Below are 13,745 nucleotides of genomic sequence, written 5' to 3'. Positions count from 1 at the left end.
ATTGGTCTATTCAGGTTGTCAATTTCTTCCCGATTCAGTTTTGAGAGTTTATAGGTTTCCAGGAATGCATCCATTTTGTCTATGTTGCTTAACTTATTGGCATATAACTGGTAATAATATTTTCTAATGATTGTTTCTTTTCCTTGGTGTTAGTAATGATCTCTCCCTTTTCATTCCTAATTTTATTAATTTGGGTCCTCTCTCTTTTCTTTTGGATTAGTTTGGCCAATGGTTTATTGATCCTATTGCTTCTTTAAAAAAAACCAGCTTCTAGCTTCATTGATGTGTTCTACTTTGACTGACGTATTTTGCTTAGAATTTTACTCTCTAGTTACGTCATGTTGTTGCAAATGGTAATTTTTTTTAATGGTTGAATAATATTCCATTGCATATATATATATATATATATATATATACACACACACACACACACACACACACATATGTATGTCACATCTTCATTATACTTCATATATTGATGAAAACTTGAGCAACTTCCATACTTTGGCTATTGTAAATAATGCAGGTATAAACATAGGAGCATGTGAGGGGGTGCCTGGGTGGCTCAGTTGGCTAAGCATCTGATTCTTGGTTTTGGCTAAGGTCATGTTCTGAAGGGCCTGAGATTGAGCCCCATATCTGGCACTGCACTCAGTGAGGAATCTGCTTGTCCCTCTCCCTCTGCTCCTCCCCCTGCTCCCTCTTTCTCATATAAGTAAATAAAATCTTTGAATAAAAAATTAAAATAGGGGTGCATGTATCACTTTGAATTAGTGTTTCTATATTTTGCACCCAATAGTGCAAATACTGGATCAGAGGGAGGTTCTATTTTTAACTTTTTGGAAAACCTCCATACTGTTTTCCACAGTGTCCGTACCACTGTGCATTCCCAATAACATCACAAGAGTGCTCCTTTTTCTCCACAACCTCACCAACATCTGTTGTTTCTTGTGTTTTTAATTTTAGCGATTCTAACTGGTGTGAGGTGATATGTCATTGTAGTTTGATTTGCATTTCTCTGACGATGAGTGATGTTGAGCATTTTTTCATGTGTCTGTTGGTCATCTGGATGTCTTCTTTGCAGAAAGTTCTGTTTATGTTTTCTGCCCCTTTTTAAATTGGATTATTTGTTTTTTGGGTGTTAAGTTGTATAAATTATTTATATATTTTGGAGACTAACTTTTTATTGGATATGCTATTTGCCAATATCTTCTCTCATTCAGTAGGTTGCTCCTTTAGTTTTGTTGATTGTTTCCTTCACTGTACAGAAGTTTTTTATTTCAATGTAGTCCCAATAATTTATTTTTACTTTTATTTCCCTTGACTTAGGAGACATAGCTAGAAAAGTGTTGCTACAGCTGATGTCAGAGGAATTATTGCCTGAACTCTCTTCCAGAATTGTAATGGTTTCCTGTCTCACATTTAGGTCTATCATCCATTTTGAGTTTATATTTGTGTATGATGTAAGAAAGTGGTTCAATTTCATTCTTTTGCCTGTTGCTGTCCATTTTTCCCAACACAATTTGTTTAAAGAGACCCTTTTTCCCCATTGCATATTTTTCCTCCTTTGTCAAAGATTGAGTTAACTATAGTTGTGGGCTTATTTCTGTGTTCTGTTGTCTGTTCTATTGATTTATGTATCTATTTTTTGTGCTAGCCATTTTGCTTTTATGAAAGAACTATATTAGTATCTGTTTTCACTAATGGAAAGAAATCTGAAGAGGATTTTCACTTTTATGAAAAACATCTCTTACTTTACTAATGCAGGTCTTTTGTATAAGTGAAGAGGCATAACACCAATTTCAGACAGCAGGAGATGCCTGTATAAGATAAAATAAGCTTTAAGTTAAAAGTGGTCACAAGAGACAAATATAATCATTATATAATGATAAAGTGGTCAATTAATAAAGAAGATGTAATCATGGCAAATATTTATGCACCAACATTGGAACACCTTAATGCATAAAGCAAATGCTAACAGAACTCAAAGGAGAAGCAACACAATAATAGTAGATGACATCAATACCATCTTAATTATGGATGTATCATCCAAAGAGAAAATCAAAAAGCAAAAAGCAGATTTGACAGCACTGTCAGACAAAATGGGCCTAACAGACATACAAAGAATATTATATTCAACAGCAGCAAAATACACATTCTTCACAAGTGAACATGTTAGACTATAAAAGAAGTCTTAACAAATCCAAAATGACTGAAATTATACCAATAATCTTTTTCTACAACTGTATGACAGTAGAAATCAATAACAGAAGGATAACTGGACAATTCACAAACACATGGACATTAAACACACTCCCAAAAAAACAATGACTCAAAGAAGAAATTAAAAAAAAGAAATTTAAAAAAACTTTGACATCAATGAAAATAGAAGCACAATGTACTAAAACTTATGGGATGCAACAAAAGTATTTCTAAGACTGGGGTTTATAGCTATTAATGCCAATTTTAAGAAAAAAGAAAGACCTCAAATAAACAACCTAACATATATCATAGAACTAGAAAAAGAACAAATTAAGCCCAGAATTAGCTGAAAGGAGCAAATAATAAAAAAATTAAGCATAAATATATGAAATGAAGAAAGGAAAACAAGAGAAAATATCAAGAAGAATAAGAATTAGGTTTTTCTGAAGGATGAGCAAAACTGACAAACGTTTGGCTAGGCTAACCAAGAAAAAAAAAGAGAGTAGACTCAATAAATAAAAGTATAAGTGAAAGAAAAGACATTACAAGTGATACCACAGAACTACAAAGGACTATAAGATATCACTATGAATAATCATAAGCCAACAAATTGAGTGACTTAGAAGAAACACATAATTCCTACAAACATACAACTTACCAAGACTGAATCATGAAGAAATAGAACATGACCAATAATAATAATGGTCTGTGAACAGATGTGAACTGACCAGTAATAAGTAAGGAGACTGAATCAGTAATCTGACACCTTTCAACCAAGGAGAACGCAGTACCAGATGAATTCACTGGTGAAATTTTTTTAAAAGATTTTATTTATTTATTTGACAGTGAGTGAGAGAGAGAGAGAGAGAGAACACAAGCAGGAGGAGTGGGAGAGGAAGAAGTAGGCTTCCCACCAAGCAGGGAGCCTGATGCAGGGCTCGATCCTAGGACCCTGCGATCCTGACCTAAGCCAAAGGCAGATGTTAACGACTGAGCCATCCAGGTGCCACTTCACTGGTGAATTTACCAAATGTTTAAGGAAGAATTAATGCAACCCCTCAAAAACTTGGGGAAGCAAACACTCCCAAGCTCATTTTATGAGGCCAGCATCACCTTCATACCAAAGCCAGAGAATGACACTACAAGAAAATAAAATTACAGGCCAATATCCCTGATGAATATACATACAAATATTCTCAACAAAATACTAGCAAATTGAATTCAACAGCACATCTAAAAAACTATACAGCACAATCAAGTGGGATTTAATCCTGAGGTAAAAGGATGGTTTGCCATGTGCAAATCAATGAGATAACACCACCTTAACAGAATGAAGAATAAAAATCATATAATTTAAGTAGATGAAGAAAAATTTTTTTCTAAAATTCAACAGCTTTTCATGATAAAATATCAAGGGACTGGGTACAGTATAGGCATATATATAATATATGAGATATATATATGAGATATATATAATATATATATATTATATATCTCATAGCTAACATTCTGCAAAATGGTGAAAAATGTAAAGTTTTTCCTCTAGAACAGGAATAAGACAAGGGTGCCCACTTTCACTAGTCTTATTCAACAAAGCACTAAAGTCCCAACCAGAGAAAATAGGCAAGAAAAAGAAATAAAAGGTATCCATAAAAATCCTCAACAAAATATTGGAAACCACATTCACCATTACATTAAAAGGATCATTCACTGGGACACCTGGGTGGCTCAGTTGGTTAAGAGTCTGACTCTTCATTTTGGCTCAGGTTATGATCTCAGGGTCGTGAGATGGAGTCCCACATCAAGTTACATGCTGGGTGTGGAACCTGCTTGGGATTCTCTCTCTCCCTCTGCCTCTCCCCCATCCCACTCATGCGCTCTCTCTCAAAAAAAAAAAAAAGTATCATTCACTACAACCCAATGGGATTTATTCTGGGAATGCAAGGTTGGATCAATATTTGCAAATCAATGTGATACACCACATTAAAAAAGAAGAATAAAAATCATATGATTAGGGGTGCCTGGGTGGCTCAGTGGGTTAAGCCTCTGCCTTCGGCTCAGGTTATGATCCAGGGCCCTGGGATCAAGCCCCGCATCAGGTTCTCTGTTCAGCAGGGAGCCTGCTTCCCCCTCACCCCCTGCTTACCTCTCTGCCTACTTATGATCTCTTTCTGTTAAATAAACAAAATATTTAGAAGTCATATGATCATCCCAATAGATGCAGAAAAAGCATTTCACAAAAATCAACATGCATGCATGATAAAAACTCTTAACAAACTGAATTTAGAAGGAACATACATCAACATAATAAAGGCCATATATGACAGACCCAGAGCTAACATCATACTCAATGGTGAAAAACTGAGGGCTTTTCCTCTAACACCAGGTAAAAAGACAAGGATGTACATCTTCACTACTTTAATTCAACAAAGTACTGAAAATACTAGTCATAGCAAGCACAAAAGAAATAAAAGGTGTCTAAACTGGTAAAGAAGAAATAAAACTGTCAGTATTTGCAGACGACATGATACTATACATGGAAAACTCTAAGGACTCCACCAAAAATACTATTAGAAGTAATCAATGAGGGGCGTCTGAGTGGCTCAGTGGGTTAAAGCCTCTGTCTTCGGCTCAGGTCATGATCCCAGGGTCCTGGGATTGAGCATTGGGCCCCACATCTGCTGAGCAGAGAGCCCGTTTCCCTTCCTCTCTCCCTGCCTGCCTCTCTGCCTACCTGTGATCTCTGTCTGTCAAATAATTAAATAAAATCTTTTAAAAAAAAGAAGTAATCAATAAATTCAGTAAAGTCATGAGGTACAAAATAAATATACACTAAATGGTTGCATTTCCATATGCTAATAACAAAGTAGCAGAAAGAGAAATTAAGAAAACAATTCTATTTACAATTGCACCAAAATACAATACAATACGATACGATACAATACAATACAATACCTAGGAATAAACTTAACCAGGAAGGTGAAAGACCTGTCCTCTGCAAAAAGTAAAATACTGATTAAAGAAATTCAAGATGGCATAAACAAATGGAAAATTATTCCATGCTCATGGATTGGAAAAATTAATATTGTTCAAATGTCTACACTACCCAAAGCAATCTTCAGATTTAGTGCAATCTCTATCAAAATACCAAGTGCAGGGGCGCCTGGGTGGCTCAGTGGGTTAAGCCACTGCCTTCGGCTCAGGTCATGATCTCAAGGTCCTGGGATCGAGTCCCACGTCGGGCTCTCTGCTCAGCGGGGAGCCTGCTTCCTCCTTTCTCTCTCTCTCTCTGCCTGCCTCTCTGCCTACTTGTGATCTCTCTGTCAAATAAATAAATAAAATCTTTAAAAAAAAATACCAAGTGCATTTTTCACAGAACTGGAACAAATAATACTAAAGTTTGTATGAAAAAATGTAAGACTCCAAATAGCCAAGGCAATCTTAAGAAAGAGGAACAAAACTGGAGGTATCACAATCACAGATTTCAAGATATACTAGAAAGCTAAGTAATCAAAATACTATGGTACTGGAATAAAAACAGACACAGAAATCAATGGAGCACAATAGAGAGCCCAGAGATAAACTCATGCTTATATGGTCAATTATTCTATAACAAAAAAGGCAAGAATGTACAATGGGGAAAAGGCAATCTTCTTAATAAAAGGTTCTGGGACAACTGGGAACCTACATGCAAAAAATGAAACTGGACCACTTTCTTATTCCATTTACAAAAAAAAAAAAAACCCAAAATAGATTAAATACCTGAATGTGAGATTGAAAACATAAAACTCCTAAAAGAAAATATAGGCAGTAATTCCTTTGATATTGGCCTTACCAGCATTTTCCAAGATACGTCTCCTCAAGCAAGGGAAACAAAAGCAAAAATAAAACTATTGGGACTACCAAGATAAAAAGCTTTTTCCCAGTGAAGGAATCCATCAACAAAACAAAAGCACAAACTACTGAATGGGGGAAGATATTTACAAATTTTATACCCAATAAAGAGTTAATATCCAAAATATATAAAGAACTTCTACAACTCAACACCAAAAAACCCCACAAATAATTCAATTAAAAATGAGCAGAGGACCTGAATACACATTTTCCAAAGAAGACACGCATATGGAAAACAGATATATGAATAGATGTTTACCATCACTACTCACCGGAGGGAAGCAAATCAAAACCACAATGAGATATCACTTTGCACCTGTCAAAATGACTAGAATAAAAAAGATAAGAAATAACAAATGCTGGTGAAGATGTGGAGAAAAAGGAACCATTGTTCACTGTTGGTAGGATGTAAATTGGCACAGCCACTGTTGAAAACAGTATGGCAGTTCCTCAAGAAATTAAAAATAGAATTACCTTATGATCCAGTAATTCTACTACTGGGCATTTCCCTAACGAAAACAAAAACACGAACTTGAAAAGATATGTGCATCCCTATGTTTATCACAGCATTATTTATAATAGCCAACATATGGAAGCAGCCCAAGTATCCATCAATAGGTGAATGCATAAGAAAATGTAGTATATGTATACAATGGAATACTACTCAGCCATAAAAAAATAAGATCCTGACATCTGCAACATGGATGGACCTACATGGCATTATGCTAAGTATAGTAAGGCAAAGACAAATATCATATGACTTTGCTTATCTATGGAATCTAAAAATGAATGAATAAATAAAAACAAAAAGCAGAAACAGACCCATAAATACAAACTGATGGTTGCCAGGGGGGAAGAGAGAATATGGGCAAAGGGGAGTGTGAGGTACAGGCTTCCAGTTGTGGAAGGAATAGGTGACAAGGATAAAATGTACAGGATAGAAATATGGTCAATGGTATTGTAATAGCCTTGTATGGTGACAAATAGTAGCTGTACTTGTGAGCATAGCATAACATATAGAGATGTTGAATCATTATGTTGTACACCTGAAATTAATGTAAGTAACTCTGTGTGTCAATTTTAAAAAAGAAAGAAAAGGCATCTAATTTGGAAAGGAATAAGTACACTTATTTGTGTTTGCATTTAAAATAACCTTATATTCAAAAAATCCTGGGACACCTGGGTGGCTCAGTCAGTTAAGCATTCAACTCTTGACCTCAGCTCAGGTCTTGATCTCAGGGTTGTGAGTTTGGGCCCCAGCATGGAGCCTACTTAGAAACAATAAAAATAAAAATATCCTAAAGACTCAACCAAAAACTGTTGGAACAAATTCAGTAAAGTTTTAGAATATACCATCAACACTGAAAAAATTCATTGTGCTTCTTTTTTTCTTAAACATTCTATTTATTTATTTAAGAGAGAGAGAGAGAAAGAGAGAGCACAAGCCTGGGAGAGAGGCAAGAGACAAAAGGGAGAGGGAGAAGCAGGCTTCCCGCTGAGCAAGGAGTCTGATGTGGGAACTGATTCTGGGACCCTGGCATCAAGACCCGAGCTAAAAGGCAGATGCTTAACTGACTGAGCCACCCAGGTGACCCCAGTTGTGACTCTCTATACTAACAAGAAAGTATCTGAAAAAGAAATAAAGAAAACAATCCCAAATTATAATAGCATCAATAACAAAAAAATAGGGATAAATTTTAGCAGGTGAAAGATCTGTACAAATACTAGAAGATATTGATAAGAGAAATTGAAGAAATACAAAAATGTTCTGTTCATTGATCAGAATAATTAGTATTGTTAAAATGTCAACACTACCCAAAGTAATCTATAGATTAAATGTAATCCCTATCAAAATTCCATTGGAATTTTAACAGAAATAGAAAAAAAAATCCTAAAGTTTGTGTGAAACCACAGATGACTTCACATAGCCAAAGCCATCTTGAGAAAGAATAAAGCTGGAGAAATCACACTTCCTGATTTCAAACTTTATTACAAAGATATATACTCAAAACACTAAGGTATTATCATAAAATCATACAAATAGAAAAATGGAACAGAACTGAGATCCCAAAAATAATCTCACAAATATATGGTAAGCTAACAGTTGACAAGAGTGCCAAGAATACTCAGTGGAGAAAAGACATTGCCTTCAATAAACTGCTGGGAAAACCGGATATTCACATGCAAACAAATGAAAGTTGACCCCTATCTTACACCATTAATAAAAATGGACTCAAAATGGATTAAAGACTTAAATGTCATACCTGATACTTCCTCCTAGAAGAAAACAAGGGGAAAAAAGCTCCATGGCACTGGTCTTAGCAACTTTTTTTTTTATATGATGTTGAAGTCAGAAGGAACAAAAGCAAAAACAGACAAGTAGGACTACATCAAACTAAAAAACTTCTGCACAGCAAAATAAATGATCAATAAAATGAAATGGCAACCTACAGAATGGGAGATAATATTGGCAAACCAAATATCTTAAAGGGGGTTAATATAAAAAATACATAAGAAAATCATACAACTAAATAGTAATCATCATCATCATCATCTGATTTTAAAATGGACAAAGGACTTGAATAGACTATTTTCATCAGAAGAAATACAAATGGCTAACAGGTGCTTGAAAAGATAATCAACACCACTAATCATCAGGGAAATGCAAATCAAAACCACAATGAGATCTCACTTCACACCTGTTAGAATGGCTATTATCAAAAAGCAAGAGATAACACCTGTTGCCAAGAACGTGAAGAAACTCTTCTGCACTGTTGCTGGGAATGTAAATTGGAACAGTCACTGTGGAAAACTGTGTGGATGCTTTTCAAAAAATTAAAAATAGAACTACCATAGGACTCCAAAGTCCAACTTCTGGGTATATTTTCTAAGGAGAGGAAATCACTATCTCAAAAAGATATCTGCACCCCCATGTTCCTTTGCAGTATTGTTCACAAGAGCCAAGACATAGAAACTACGTAATTATGCACTGATGGATAAATTAATAAAGAAAATGTAATACTTTCAAAATGGAATATTATTCAGCCATGAGACAAAAGAGAATCCTGGCATCTGAGACAACATAGCTGGAACTTGAGGGCATTATGCTAAGTGAAAGAAATCAGAGAAAGAATAATACCGTATGTTCTCACTTATGTATGGAATCTAAAAAAAGTCAAACTCATAGAAACAAAATAGGTAGTTGCCAGGTAGGTGTGAGAAATGGGGAGATGAGTTCAAAGAGTTAATAACTTGCAGTTATAAGATGATTCAGTCCTGGGTATCTAACGTACATCCTGTTGAGTGGAGTTAACTGTATTGTAAATTGAAGTTTGTGTATGCGTGCGCGCGCGCACACACGGTAACTACAGGAGGTGATGAAGTCAACTAACCTATTTGTGTTAATCATTTCACAATATATATGTATATTGAATAATCACATTGTTCACCTTAAACTTGCACAATGATTTTGTCAATTATATCTCAATGAAGGAGGAGAAATTTTGAAAAATAAAATAAATTATTTCCTGCAGTGTTAGCTTGGTGGTTGCATAGTCTTTTAAGCCTTGCCGCTCTTGGAAACTCTTTATCTCTCCATCCATTTTGAATGTCAGTCTTGCTGGATAAAGTATTCTTGGCTGCATGTTCTTCTCATTTAGTGCCCTGAATATAACTTGCCAGCCCTTTCTGGCTTGCCAGGTCTCTGTGGACAAGTCTGACGTTATTCTGATGGGCTTTCCTCTGTAAGTAAGGAGCCTCTTTGTCCGAGCGGCTTTCAAGAGATTATACCTACAATTATGATTCCTCAATTTGACTATCATGTGCCTTATGTTTTTTTGGAATGTATAATCTTGGGTGGAGACCTTTCGGCCTCTAGTACATGAATGCTGGCTCCATTCGCGAGATTGGGAAAATTTTCATGAAGAACTTGTTCCACTATATCTTCTAGAATTCGTTCTTTCTCCTCCCCTTCCGGGATTCCAATACTTCTGACGTTGGAACGTTTCATGGCATCATTTATTTCCCTGATTCTGTTTTCGTGGTTTCTAAGCTGTTTGTTCCAGGCTTCTTCCTGATCCTTTCTCTCTGTTTGTCCTCCAGATCACTAATTCTATCTTCTGTCTCAGTTACCCTAGCTTTGAGAGAATTTAAATTAGATTGGAACTCATTGAGAGCATTGTGAACCTCAGCCCTGGTAGCTTTTAGCTCTGCCCTAACATTGTGAACATCATCTCTGGTCGCTTTCAGTTCGGCCCTAATCAATTCCGTTTGGTCATCCATGGGATTCTCCAACCTAGCTATTGCCTGGATAATGGTTAGCCTGAATTCTCTTTCTGACATATTGTCTATGTTGATAGCCGGTAGCTCTGTTGCAGAAGGTCCATCCTCTGTATTTTTCTTCTGTTGGGCATTCCTCCTCCTAGTGATTTTGGTGAGAGATGACTGAACAGATGTAGCTGGATGTATCAACCATGGTGCAGTCAAGGTGCACCCTGGAACACTTCTGAGCAATCAGGATGCCTCACCCAAACGAGAGAAAAAAGAAAAAAAAAAAGAGCAAGAGAGAGACAGGAAAGCAAGGGAAGATAAAAGAGAAGGTTCAGCCCAAATAGGCCCCAAGATAAGATTTATGAAGTATACAAACAAAAACAAACAAAAAGACTGATAAAAGTATATGACAAGAGAAATTATATATATATATGTATATATATGTATATATATATACATATATATACATATATATATATATATATATATATATATGAGGAACCTTGTCCCAAAGAACCCCAAGTGTAAGATTTATATACTATCAGGACAAACACAAAAACACAGAAACACTGGTGGAAGAAAAAGATGGAAGAGTGGTTATAAATTCTCAGTGTGGGCGAGGAAAGTTGTTTTGATTCTTCCTGGATGTATCTTGATATCTTTATGGGCAAATAATGTTCGACAAAACAGGAAAAAATATACAGTGGGAAAAAAAGACAGTCTCTTCAATAAATGGTGCTGGGAAAACTGGACAGCTATATGTAGAAGAATTAAACTTGACCATTCTTTACACCATACGCAAAGATAAACTCAAAATGGATAAAAGACCTCAACGTGAGACAGGAATCCATCAGAATCCTAGAGGAGAACATAGGCAGTAATCTCTTTGATATCAGCCACAGCAATTTCTTTCAAGACATGTCTCCAAAGGCAAAGGAAACAAAAGCCAAAATAAACTTTTGGGACTTCATCAAAATCAAAAGCTTCTGCACAGCAAAGGAAACAGTCAAAAAAACAAAGAGGCAACCCACGGAATGGGAGAATATATTTGCAAATGACAGTACAGACAAAAGGTTGATATCCAGGATCTATAAAGAACTCCTCAAACTCAACACACACAAAACAGATAATCACATAAAAAAATGGGCAGAAGATATGAACAGAGACTTCTCCCATGAAGACATACAAATGGCTATCAGACACATGAAAAAATGTTCATCATCACTAGCCATCAGGAAGATTCAAATTAAAACCACATTGAGATATCACCTTACACCAGTAAGAATGGCCAAAATTAGCAAGACAGGAAACAACATGTGTTGGAGGGGATGTGGAGAAAGGGGAACCCTCTTCCACTGTTGGTGGGAATGCAAGTTGGTTCAGCCTCTTTGGAGAACAGTGTGGAGATTCCTCAAGAAATTAAAAATAGAGCGTCCCTATGAACCTGCAATTGCACTACTGGGCATTTACCCCAAAGATACAGATGTAGTGAAAAGAAGGGCCATCTGTACCCCAATTTTTCTAGCAGCAATGGCCATGGTCGCCAAACTGTGGAAAGAACCAAGATGCCCTTCAACAGACAAATGGATAAGGAAGATGTGGTCCATATACACTATGGAGTATTATGCCTCCATCAGAAAGGATGAATACCCAACTTTTGTAGTAGCATGGATGGGACTGGAAGAGATTATGCTGAGTGAAATAAGTCAAGCAGACAGAGTCAATTATCATATGGTTTCACTTATTTGTGGAGCATAACAAATATCATGGAGAACAAGGGGAGTTAGAGAGGAGAAGGGAGTTGGGGGAAATTGGAAGGGGAGGCGAACCATGAGAGACTATGGACTCTGAAAAACAATTTGAGGGGTTTGAAGTGGCAGGGGGTGGGAGGTTGGAGAACCAGGTGGTGGGTATTAGAGAGAGCATGGATTGCATGGAGCACTGGGTGTGGTGCAAAAATAATGAATACTGTTATGCTGAAAATAAATTAAAAAAAAATTTTTAAAAATTAATTTAAAATTCAAATCAAATCTAATAAATTAAATTATTAATTTAAAGAATTATGAATAATTTTATAATTTATATTTTCATAATTTAAAATTTGATTTATAAATAATCTTTTAAATATTATTAATAACCATAATTAATAATTATTAATAAATTTAATAAATTAAATTTACATAATAAAATTTAAGTTAAAATTTAAAATAAAAGTAATCTTCCCTTCCAACCTTAAAACAAACTTTCACACATTTAAATATATATGAAAAGTATTTACTTTTAAATTCAATTTAATTGACCTTGTGGTTTTGATTTTAATTTCCTATAGGTATACATACAGTAGGAGGATCCAATGGATAATATTATTTCCTTTCCTTTGATGTTGTTATTGCCCTGTACAAATTAGTAACCTGACACTCTGGATTCTATATAAACCTTGTGATTTTATTAATTATGAGCTCACCATATATAAATGGATGCTATTTTTTTGTATGAGGAAATTAAACTTCTGAGCTGGTATGGTTGAGGCAGAAATATTGTGGATTCTTTAAAAAGTCATCTAGGTGGGGCGCCTGGGTGGCTCAGTGGGTTAAGCCGCTGCCTTCGGCTCAGGTCATGATCTCAGGGTCCTGGGATCGAGTCCCGCATCGGGCTCTCTGCTCAGCAGGGAGCCTGCTTCCTTCTCTCTCTCTCTCTCTGCCTGCCTCTCAGTGTACTTGTAATTTCTCTCTGTCAAATAAATAAATAAAATCTTTAAAAAAAAAAAAGTCATCTAGGTAATGAGCACCATCATGAAAGACAATGAGCTAGCTTTGGCAACACAGAGACGTATTCTTTGACCTGGCCAAAATATTTTCCATTTTGAAATTCCAAGAGTTTCAAAGGAGTTATATGAGAATTTCAGTACCTCTCAGCCCCAATCAATATAATGCTATTATATTAAAGATAAGGTAAAATGATAAAAATTAACTGGAGTAATCTGATCACAGATGTGAATATTGGATATAACATTCCAGATAACCCACAATGCTTATTATAAGCTGCAATAAGCAATCCTGTATATTTCTAACACCAGGGAGCATTTAGCTCAGAAACATACAAAACCAATTCCATACACTACACAAAGAGACATTAGGAATTGTTGGAGTCGAGGCAGATTATTTAATAAATGATACTGGTATTATGTGGAAAGAAACCATGTCCATTTTCCTCTACAAAACACAAGCCAACTTCATTTTAGATAAATGAGTGTTTCTTCCTCTTCACTCACCCATTCCTTTTAAAATATTTAAGATACCAAAAAAAATATTTAAGACACCTAGATTTCCTGGAATTTGCTTATGTGTATCAAGGTCTAACTTTGTTTTCCCAAGTGCCTA

General features: G+C 35.6%; 1 protein-coding gene across 8 annotated transcripts in view; it reads right to left on the bottom strand.

Moving 5' to 3' along the window:
* Positions 1 to 13,745, bottom strand: part of LOC116582140 (G-protein coupled receptor-associated sorting protein 2) — a 143,443-nt gene that overhangs the window by 80,749 nt on the left and 48,949 nt on the right. For 2 of the 8 annotated variants that reach the window (XM_032329550.1, XM_032329540.1), the window contains exon 3: positions 1,755 to 1,820. The exons of the other annotated variants lie outside the window; for them this stretch is intronic. The gene's annotated coding sequence lies outside the window, so the exon portion shown is untranslated. The remainder of the gene's footprint in view (positions 1 to 1,754; positions 1,821 to 13,745) is intronic. 8 annotated transcript variants of the gene reach the window in all.

This window comes from Mustela erminea, chromosome X, assembly GCF_009829155.1.
Source record: "Mustela erminea isolate mMusErm1 chromosome X, mMusErm1.Pri, whole genome shotgun sequence".
NCBI lineage: Eukaryota > Metazoa > Chordata > Mammalia > Carnivora > Mustelidae > Mustela > Mustela erminea.
This window is presented reverse-complemented; position numbering and strand designations above follow the sequence as displayed.